Source organism: Lepeophtheirus salmonis, chromosome 13 (assembly GCF_016086655.4).
Source record: "Lepeophtheirus salmonis chromosome 13, UVic_Lsal_1.4, whole genome shotgun sequence".
Classification (NCBI taxonomy): domain Eukaryota; kingdom Metazoa; phylum Arthropoda; class Copepoda; order Siphonostomatoida; family Caligidae; genus Lepeophtheirus; species Lepeophtheirus salmonis.
This window is the reverse complement of record NC_052143.2, coordinates 25,507,741-25,520,062: the sequence shown is the minus strand read 5'-3', so window position 1 is coordinate 25,520,062 and position 12,322 is coordinate 25,507,741.

The window sequence follows — 12,322 nt, the reverse complement described above, 5'->3', positions numbered from 1 at the left end:
ACTTTAAAAAAAGATACAAAAAAATCATCCGTAATATAAAAAAATTACCCATCAAAAAATCTCATTTTCAAGTAATATTTCAATTACCCATATCTCCAAAACCGCTCATTCGGCTGTCTTATATCATGTAATTTGCAAGATCATAACATTATCTAATATAACTAAGAGAGCCTTCAGGCCCAATGAGAAGATTTAGAGTTATCGTTTAAATAATTCAAAAATGTAGCCTTGAAAAAAAAGTAACATATGAGAAAAACTTAGGATTTTATAAAGAATTTCTTAATTATTTTAAAAGAAAACAAGGAAATTTATTATCGATTCTTATACTATTATTATTTCTTGATAGCTTTTTCATTAAGAAAAAGTTGGAAAAATACATTGGTATTTAAAGAACTTATGATTTCTGATAGAAATTATTTTTCTTGCAAACTGAATGTACTTCCTTTTGAAAATAAGTGAAATGAGACAACTTTCAAATACCATATCTTCTTTTTTTTTCCCCCAGTAAAAAAAAAACTTGTTTAATTCGCTTGACGAGTACCACTCGTTGAGAAGTTGAGCTTTAACCACTTTGAATCAATAAGTGAAACTCGTCAAGCGTTGTATATAAAATTTTATGCAAAAAAATTGCGTAATAAATATATATATACATAGTTAATCAAATTTGTCCAAGTCTCTATCTAAGATATAACGATATAATTTATTGTTCTAGAAATAAACAACTTTTTATAATACACATGGAGGAAAAATAAATTAAATATTCACCATGGAGAGAGAGAGATACCCAAAGAAACAAGGAAGATGTATTGGCTCGAGGTAGGAAGGGCGGCCCTTCTCCATGAGAGTGAGCTCCTCCAAATAAAAATACCTACAAAATGTGAAAACATCTCTTGGATTGAAAACGGTATGTTTAAAATGTTTTAAAAACTCAGACTACACAGCCCCTGATAATTATGGTCGAAAATCAACTTGGAGAATTCACACTCAAACCAATAATGAGGCAAGGGAGTCCATGTAACATCCCCAATAGAAAGATGAGAGACAACTTGGCAAAAGACGATTTCAGAGATTAGTTTGCTAAGGTAACATTGAAGATAGATCATTATCTCAAGACAATTTGGGATCCAGTCCTCAATCCAAAGTAAATGTATCTGAAATATCGGATATCGTCGAGGGTTTTCTTTACTGGGAGACATTTTAATGACGCTCGGGCGCTCTGTGTGGATTGCAATAAATTACAGACAACCTCTCACATTTTCTGGGACTGTGTGATTCTGAGTGGAATCATAGAGAACGTTGGGAAGGGTGTAAGAGAGAAAATAGGGAGAACTTCCGATTCAAATGAGGTTCGGTATGGCTTTGCAGGTACCAACGAGGGACTACGTTACGCGTGGAAGGTGATATTCAGGCTCCAGACTCTTTTCTCTGTATTCTCCACATTGCACTGAGTGGGGCCCGCCCTTCACCAAGAATAGCGGAGTTGGCTCTTGGCGCGTTTGAATTAACGGGAATAAAGCCGGACATTTAATTTATTTAATGCGACGAGAACATGGTGATTGGGATTGTTTAATATTTATTATTGTTGGTTTCTTTTGTTTCTTTTTTAACAATATTTCTTATTACTAGGTATTGGTGCACTTGCTAACACTAGAATCACAAATGCTATAGGTAGAGGGAATAAAAATAATAATCATAGATATACCCTTTGAAAAACAAAAAAAAAACTTTTATAATCAGCATTTATTAATCTATGTAAATATTCCGGTATATATAATATAGTAATTCTCAATTCACCATCCCAAAATCCTATTATGGAATTTTATGTTAAGTGAATGCGCATTAACATTATAATATTTTTATTCTATCCGCATATTCATATACATTTGTATTGTGCATATTTTATTTGCTAAATGTTAATATATCAAAGCCTTAACCTATTAGAGTTGTAATCGATCAAAAGAGACATTCAATCAAAAAATTAACGCCGTTCAATTATTTATCCTGTTATTCATTTATCCCTCCCCGTTCATACTTTCAGTTCATTTTTGAGGGCTTGAGCGGCTCAACAGGTGGAAAATGAATGAATGGCAGGCATTATTATTGTATATATATATATATTTTTTTTTTTTGCATATCCTTGTTAGTTATTGTTCTACAGGTCGATTTTGTACAAGTGAAAAGGGTTTCCTCTTAGATGACCATCATCTTAATAACATTTTTTTAATTTGTAACTATTTCTTTCAGTGGCTGGGATTCATGACCCCTCTACAATGAGTTTTTTAATGACTTGCCAAAATTTAGTGGTAGGCTCTGATTAGGTTTTTATTTTTAATAACAAAAATAAAAATTTATTTTCTAAAAAAATTCAAATCCATTGGTCAAAAAATTATCACGAAGGGGAAAAAAAATCGGAAATTTATTTACTAAAAGAAAATATAAAATAGGAAATTCAAGTAACAAAGGGCCAATTAAAAAAAAATGGAATTGAAAGGCTAGAGGGTAGGTAGTCTAAAATTTATATCTAGTTCAGTATCTCAAAGGTGTATCATTGCACCACTACTCTCCTTGAATGACAAACCTGCAGTAATTTTCCGACACATACTTACTATATCAGGTCCTTCTCATTATAACTTAGAATGATTGTAAATGTTTTTATGGAGATTTTTCCACATAATTTCAAAAGATATTCAAGGATATCAAGCACAATGAGCTTGGACTTTTTCGTCCCTAAAATCGATTATAGCATGAGTCATTTTCAAAGAAGAAATTATAAACTTTCGAAATGAAAACTTGTTTGCGTTTGCTTCTTTTCATAAGCAAGAAAATAAAAAAAAGTCATTCTGAGCAAAATTTATACTTCTTTAAGTTACGGAACAAAAAATATCAAAGAAAAAGTAACGTGGCATCATTTTTTTAGTCAATTAGAAATACCTAATATCCAAGTATAAGTCATACTTATAGACAAAATTCGGCGAAATAACCTAATGATGACTTTGGAGCTAAATGTTCTACGGTGAAATATATTTCTGGTAAAAGCAACCTTTCCTTCAAACAGAAACAAATAAAAAAGACATAATATGATATGGTAGTTAGCCAAATAAGTCAATGATACCAACTGCTATGGATCTCTAAAGTACTCCCCGACTATCATTGTCTTACTATTTATCCACAATTATTTGGTATGAATTAAATATATATATATATTATTTCATAATATTAAAATCCTTCATAGTATTTCATTCCATACTGTTTTATAATATTGCAAAGAATGTTTCATCAAAAGCGTAGCTGTATATTATTTGTATTTCTATAAGATAGCCAAAATCTCTTCATAGAAATAATAAAATGGCCAATATATATAAGATTATATATGTGTGACAGGGTATCCACACGAAGTTGTATTCCTGTCCTTTTCGAAACGGAGCATAAGCGTAGTTTTATTTAAAACTTTAGTGTAAAGAAAAAACTAAGTATGTATAGCGATTAGAAAAAGAGTTGATGAATTGAATATTTTCCCCGACCTAATACTATTTTATATGTTGAAGGGTCTTATTTTTATAGCAGTAATTCATTTTCTCCCTCCAAAGTAATAAAACAAGCGGCTGATATTAACAAAGGTTTTATATTCAGGTGTACATTATGTCTCACTCCCGCCTTCTCCTCGCGTTCTTAGAAATAAACATCTTTGTTTATAACTTTTTTTTTTTTATTTGTCAAAAAGAATAAATTATGAAATATTAGTGACGTATCAAGTGAGACGAGATAATCCACAGCTGATAATAAAATAAATAGGGTATTTTTGTGTGAGCGATATAATGACGTGTACAACAGGAGATGCAAGAAGGCCATATTTAGTGTTGTGTCGGTCCTTATACAGGACAGGGGTCCAGACGGGCCAGTCCCACTTGTCGGTCCTTAAAGAAAGTAAAATCGATCCTTCATGACGTCATTGAGGGTTTTCTTTCTTTTTTTAGTTATTCCATTATATAATATAATAAATTATATAACCAAGTTAAGATATAATAATGAAAATAGGAATATTTTTGCATGATTTGTGATTTGCATATGATCTTAATAATATGATCGAATAATCCATGTCACGTTTTCTTGACTCGTGCAGGTATAAATACATTTTAGAATGTTAAAGAGAAAAAGACTTTTTCTTATAAGATCACTATCAAATAATTTTTGATTACATGATATATCTGAACAACTGATGGAACATAAAATCACTTGGTCTTACAAATCCATCTCTATTGACTTCATTCAAAAACGAGTCAATCTGTCGATGATTTCCATTTTTACCTATTGAAATTGATGAACTGAGCCAAGGAATTCTAATTCCGTGTCTGTAGATCCTCCTCTTTGGCTCTTAAAAACAAATATATATTTACTAAAATATTATTTTCTACGCTTGAAACTTCATTATAATTTGAGCTTTCAAAAGAAGATTTCGTAGAAAAAAATTATGCTATATCATTTTAAATAAAATTAGTGCCTTCTAAGTTTATATTTAGAGAAAAAATGTATCTTAAACCAATAATAACTAAAGTTATAAACCGAAAAAGGAGCGAAAAGCATGTGAAGAGAATGATAAACAGATGTACTGTAGGTAAACAAAAAAAAAAATAGTCCTCAATCTCTCTAATAATCCCAGCTCAATGTGCCTATCATTGTCTACCCACTGTTGTATTCATTCTACGTGACATATTTTACTGTTTGATTGTCTGATTTATTTTTGGTGCTCTGTTGATAAGTAAATATTCTTAGGCTATATGTATTGCACAACTCCTAAACTCTTAAATTATACTAAATTTAAGTTAATGAAATAATTTTGTTTCCTTTTGGATCAAGGTTTCCACGATTCTCATTAAATTTCATGCTTGAAATGCTGAATTTTCCTCCTCATTAATTCACTAAATATTACCTTCCATAAAAATCCAACTTTCACTAGAGTATAGCTAATAAAACCTGGCTTTTTTTTACAATTTTCTGAAAAAAATATATTTCTGACCTACTTTCTTAAATTATGTATATTTTTATTTAATCTTGCAATAAATAACGAATATCTTTATTTCAAAAGGGCCCTAAATATCCGAAATCTAAATAAATCGACCCTATACTTAACAAAAAGTTGGGTTCATAAGAAAAAGGTTTTTTTAAACCTTCATAATTTTATCCTAAAGAAATACCTTCCAAGAAGTTTTTTTTTAATCCAATCTGTGTTCTCCTATTCAATGGAACTTTAACACTAGAGAGAAAAAAAAAATCTCTTAAAAAATTGACTATATAAATCAACATAAACCAATATGAAAATACAAAAAAAAATGAAAGCACATCATGAGTGACAAATTTTACAGAGGTTTTTATTCATTTAACATTTAATATTAGATTTGTTGTTTTTACACTGACGACTTGGCAAGCTTTTCTTTTCATGTGGGCCTGCTGTTTCTTTTTTTCTTTGTAAGAATCATTTTCATCAGCAGCCTCAACATCCTTTTTTACTTTTTATTCATATTTTTAAAATATGGAGGACCCCGAGGTTTGGACCACAGGTCATTGACTGATTTTACCAATGACACCTAGAGCAAATACTATTCCTGAAAAGCGTATATTTCTTCTTTTGATGTTGACTTTGTACTTGTTTTCATTTTTAACCATTTTTTAACTTTCTGTGCATGACTCGATTTCCCGAATTTTTAAGTCTTCAATGAACAAAGTAAATGCAGACATCATATTCCCTTAAACCACTTGTTGTGGTTGTTGTTTTTTTTCAAATGAAGTAGACCCTGGACTACATCAAAGGACATGTTGGGAAGATATACGTCCTACAACAGCATTGCTATTTCTTTTCTTTTTTTTCTTTTTTCAATCCATGTTGTTCCATTGGGAGATTGAAAACTACTACCATTTGAATCCATATCTACATTCAAATCATTGACATGATCTGTGAATTGAGTAAAATTTATTGTATAACCATTCAAACCAAATATACATTTATAAACTAATAAAATATTGTTTGAAATAAACTATTAAATCAATTTACATGAGACTGATGTTTGTACAAGACAGAGATTGTCATCCTCAGAACTAGATGAAAATTCAGAATCGTTCTGTATAAATTTATCGTGATTGTAGTCGGATTCCTTATCATCGTCACGGGATTAACTAAATAGTAATTCTCTCACTTGCTCATCATGACAACTGCTATTTATTTTTTATGTACTTCCAGACAATCATTGTCATATTATGTCTCCACAATTTTTAAATGAATTATAAATACATATATTTGATATTATTAAAATCCTACATAGTATTTTATTCGATACTCTATCATAATATTGTTTTGAATATTTTAAATTTCTTGTGGAGTTAAAACAACTTGCTCGTCAAAATATGTTTAGGATTTACAAATGGGATACACTAACAAGGGATGGAATAGAAACACGAAACAAATATATAAATCTTCATAACAAACATAGCTACGTGCAATGAATAAATCATAAATTTTTTTCTGAATTTTGTTATTCTGAAAACTTTTCGAGAAATGGCATCAATAATAAGTTCGATAATGAATTTTAACAAATAGTAATAGAAAAAAAAACCCTAGGAAAACAACATTAATAGAGAAGATTTTATTAAATAATTATTATTAGGATTTTCTTTAATATACTCAAAATGTACCATTCAATTTTGATATCTTTCTTTGATCAGTAGTAAAATCATTTTTATCAATTTTTTAATCATATTACTTTGCCATAAAAAAAGTTATCATGAATACAGAGAGCATTTTCCCCACGATGATGTTTGCTTTGCCAAAAAAACTATTACAAAATTTGCATTCTTCTTTGATATTATATTTATTATACCTTCCAACTCCATTAGCTGAATAGTGGCAGCAGCAAATAAAGATTGATGGCTTTCTCAATTTATAATTCATATTGGAAGGATATGGTTTTTCAAAATGTATTTACTAATTGCTCACTAAAGAAACTACTATATATCAAGCTTAATAGAAATACAAGGTTATACATGTTAAACTATTCTTTTAATCGGGCTTGTCAGAATTTTTAATTTGATGTACCGTACCAAGGAAGACCGGAAACACATGGTAGTCAAAGAAAAAGCGCGCCCGGCCAAGGAGAGGAAAAAACTTGTCGCTTAAATACAGAAATGTTAAAATCTACAAGCATATAAATTTTTAAATAAAAATGAATAACAAGGAGATGAAAAGTTAAGCAAAAACTTATATATATTTTTATAAAGAGACGCCATTAGAATCAGTTTAAAATCGTAATTATCTTACATAAATATTAAATAAAGGCATGATACAGTCACACTAAAATAATGTAAATGCTTTTTCAACTAGAAAAAGACTGAAGTTTAACCACTTTTTTTTTAGTTTTGGTGGGTCTTCCTAAAGTTTTTTTTTACTTTGCAAGACCAAAGCATCATTGAAACTTGCAGCAGTATTTTTGCACACGACATAATACAGAGTTACACAAGGTTTTTATAAAATATTAATCCACTCATGTCCTTCTTCACAATTCGGCCTCATAATTGTCTAAATAGCTAGCTCCAAACTATCAAGCATCCTCCCGATAAACGTAGAGACGAATTTTGCTCTTGGATTTGAGGCGTGAATGAGGCAATGCTTCTCCTCGGCATGTTTAGAAATAAAATCGAAGAGCGAATATGCATAAAGACATTAGAGGAATAGCATTTCTATATGGTTGGAAAGACTTCCTCGATTTACAATTTCAATTAACCTTTCTAGTTCAGCCTTTTCTTCATTAGAGTGCACATAAAACTTATGTTAGCTGGAGGAAAATCTCTTTGAGCTTAGGATGCCCTGCACGACAGACATTGCACTTTTTACGGAGAGAAAAAGAAACACGAAGTAAAGATCATTGCTCTCTCTAATTGTCGTGAAAGTCTACAACTCCATAGGCCACCAATCGGGGATAATAATATCAGTGTGATAAACGGTATCGTCGTCTATCAGCTCAGTTATATTGGAAATGTTCATAATAGAAAATTTCACAAAGGACAACGCTTTTTTTTTCAGCCTCTCAAATAAATATAATAATTTCTACCACTTTATTGATGGTACCAACCAAATCTCTTTTCGATTGGGTCAGACTGAAACATTGCAAGAGAAACGGCTCAAATTCCTTCATTTCCAAAAGATACTCAACGTGTTCAGATATCGCCAAAGACGTATGTTTGACATTGAGGTTGCGTTTCGTCAGTAAATCCTCTCGATCCAAACTTTTTATAATCATCAAGAAATATTGTGAGCTCGTTCAGAAATCTCAAAGGCGCCAGGTTTTTCCTAGAGTTAGGTTTTCTGAGATTATCCCGATTATTGTGTTCAACTTTCAGCATCTTAATATTAAGAATGTTCTAATGATTTCTTACAAACTCAAGAAACTCGGCAGTATTAAGGAATTAAGGGTTAGATCTGGGAATAGAACTTGAAAGCCCCAATCCTAGACTCGTAGAAAAAGTTTTACACTTGTCTTAAAGATGGCTGTAGGATTTAAAGCTTTCAAAGACTATTAATGGGTAATAAATCCCAATCGGTTGTTTTTTCAGGAATCTGAATAGAGAAAAATAATGTTTAATTTGCGATATATTATTTTACCAAGTTACGAAAAAAATACCCCCCCCCAATAAAAGGAATTTTTGGTTTTTACTAAAAAATTTATATTAGAAACTAAATTTTTGAAATTTTTTTACAAAAATTTTTTTTTTGAGAATATCTTGAATTTTTCGAACTTTTTGCATACAACTGTGTATTTAGGAAAATTTTCTTCAAAAATATTTAATTTTTTTTTCATAACTTTGGATTTTGGAATTTTTTCAGAATGCCTATGAATTTTTTAAATTTTATTCCCAAAATTTAATTTTTTGTGAATAATTGTGGATTTTTAAATATCTATTTGTACATTTGAATTTATTTTCCAAAAATTTAATATTTGAAATTTTCCTCCAAAAAACTTAATTTTTGAAATTTTTATCAAAAAAAAAATTATTATTTGAAAAAAATCCAAATTCCAAACACCCCTTTAATATAATCATGTGAATGGCCCTAATAACATAATAGTATTTTTTAAATATTATTTTAAAGAATCGGTATTGTCAATTTTTACTGGAATTGCTTCGGCATCGTATTTTTTTTTTTTGGGGGGATCGTCCCATCACTATCAGAGACACCTTGTTGGCTAATTTCAGATTAAAAATTGATTCTATGGAAGGAATTTCTCGAATGCGAGCAAAGTTGGGACGTAAAAAAGAAGATCTAGGAAGTTAAATATCGGGAGCAACAAAAAAGTAACTTCGTTGAAAGCAGTTGTATACATTCTTAAAGTTATGAACTGAATCTATTAAGAGAAATATCCTCTTCGTGTCGTCTTGAGGATGACGGATTGATGTTTGGAGAACTTTACCACATAGATACTGAGTGTAAAATTATGGAACGATATTTATTTTGCTGGGATATATCCCATTTTTTAAGGGTGTTCTTATTTTGACTGAAGTGCAACATAATTTTCTCATATTAATAAAAATAAATCCTGTAAATAGAAACTGTTGAACACATCTTAATCTTACATATTTCAAAAAATATTTTTTATTGAAAGTTTAAGCACTATATAATTATTAATTTAATAACACAAAATATGTATTATCTATTTGTAATTTAAGCCAATTTCATAAAATAATGAAACACATATATAGTATACACTTTAAGACTGAAGATAAATTCACCATTTTAATCAAACTTTTGGAAAAAAAAATTAACAGTTGAAGAATTTTTTAAATATATTTTTCTTTTTCTTTTTTTTATTTGCGTAAATTTAGCTGCTCGTTTCAGAAACAAAAACTTTGATGTAGTTTGATTGAAAAAAGTACTACTTAGGTGGTTATTAATGCATGACAAAAAAAATAGTATTGACAGTCCTCAGAACAACAGTCTCAAGGACTAATAGGACCGGACCTAAGACTTGACTGGAATCAAGGTAGTGTCGGTTAGCGTCTACATTCTAATTGGCTGAGCTGAGTGACGTCACATATGTTGTATTCACTCAAAAATTAAAACAATAATATAAATATAACAACGTGAATTGAGAATTTATCAAGGTGGGGGATGATATAACTCTCTTCAATTTAATGGTCTGATCAAGGGATCTCGATTCTTAAGGTGAGATCCATTAAACAAGTGTTTCACTAGGTGGATATCATCTCCTTTAATGGAAAGATCGTTCATTGTGCAGGTACCTCTTCATATTAAAGTGACTTGTGACTAGTCACTTCTGATCTCGTTAATAATTGTCTCTTAACATAAATTCCTTCAGTTCTTCCACGGAATCATCGTATACTTCTACATATAAGAACTAAGGAGTTCCATAAAACGACATAATAATCGACTGAGAGAAGCAGGGAGAGTTTTCATCCTCCACCCACAGCGCCTTCTTTGAAATTATTGAAAGTCAATTCTGCTTCGTCTCCTATTTTGAGGAGTAGGAAACAAAGTCTGAATTCAGCTCCTAATCTAGATAGGTGGATGAAAACTAACAAAACTTTCAACTCATAGGGGGAAGGGTTACCAATTTCATTTATTTATAGAGGGTCGGGTTAAAATATAGAAAAAAAAGCTTTTTATTTTCGTTAAACAAGTAGAATCATACAATAATTAAATATATCATATTATAATCCACTTATAAATAGTGGTAAAAATAATACCAGCACACACACTTCTATTGTAATAATATACACTACAAAGAAAATAATTACGTAAAATAAAAAAAATAGTTAAATAGAAAAATTAATGACACAGTTCAATTTAAAAAAAACCGAAGGCATTGATGAAATGTAATTTCCTGTCGTTTAGAGCTCTAAATCAGTGTGGCATCACAATGTAATTCATTGTTATCATTCCAGGGTAAAACACTATTGTTCATTTCCTTATGTAGAGACGCTTCAATTGTCTTAGAAGGTAACTTCTATTCGGGTGTTCATATAGCAAGCTTAATGTACTCCTTATTAAGCTTAAAAATTATTTAATGTTCAACGAGATAAGTTGATTATTTAGTTGTCGACCTGAAAATGTTTAAATTACACACATCAAAAGTCTAGATCCTTATATTAAGTGTAAGGTGATGTTCACATGATGCGAATGTCCAACTCATGTAGCACTTCAGAATAACTACCAAGAGTGTGTACATTTGATGACAATCAAGATATACAATGTAGGATTGCACATAAAGACAAAAACACAAAATGAGTTCTACAATACATGCTAAAGGAAAAGGGTGAAAAAAAAGCAAAATCGAAAAAAAAACTCATTTACACAATTTAATATCAAAAATGATTATTCATTAAGTTATTTATTCAACAAAAAAACTTTATTTATGTAGCATAGTCCACATATCATAGGCTAAATAAGAAAAAAAAAAACCAAAAACACACCCATGCATCGCACCTGATGAAAGAGGTTATTTTATTATTTCTATTTTAAAGGAAAAGCAAAGCAGCATAAAGCTATTGGGTTTATTGAACGACGGAAATTTGATTAAGAAGGTTAATCAAAGATAATTCCATCATCAGTTAGGGACTACCGCTTAGGAATTGAGTTCCATAAATTCAGTAGAAGAAAGGCTAGAAATGGATCTAGTCACAAGTAAAATACTTAATTAAATATAAAGTTAATCAAATATGAGGGTAAACCAAAAAAAAAAAAACAATCAAAAGAACAAGAATTTTGCATCTCAATTAATATCCACAAATCTATCTAATTCTAGCCCGATGCCATACTAGAGACAACAACATATTTCATCCCCAATGCCCATAAGGACTAACAAGGGAAAATGTTGAAATATAAACTTATGATGTTTATAATATAGACAACTAGGTAAAGGCAAAATATAATTTACATATAATATACAAAAACCAAAACTTATTTAAGAGGGGTTAAAGCCTGTCCAGGCGGTCCGGTCTTTGACTTTCCGCTGCCCAAACTTTAAATCAGGCATTCAATGCCCTGATTAACATAAAATCAATTTCATTTTAGGCATGCCAAATCTCTTAAGTATCTCTTACGATTTGGCCAGTAGGATTCCATTCCAATTCATGTCAATCCCTCCTACTTCGCCAATAACTACGTTCTCCAGAGAGTGTTTTAGCTTAATAGATTCAAGTAAGGCATTTCACAAATACTTTTTCCTTTTTACACAATTGGCTAAGACTAAATCAGTTGTATTCCCAACAAATTTTTGCTCCAAGATGTTCACATGCCCTTCTTGATCTGGTTTTAATGTCG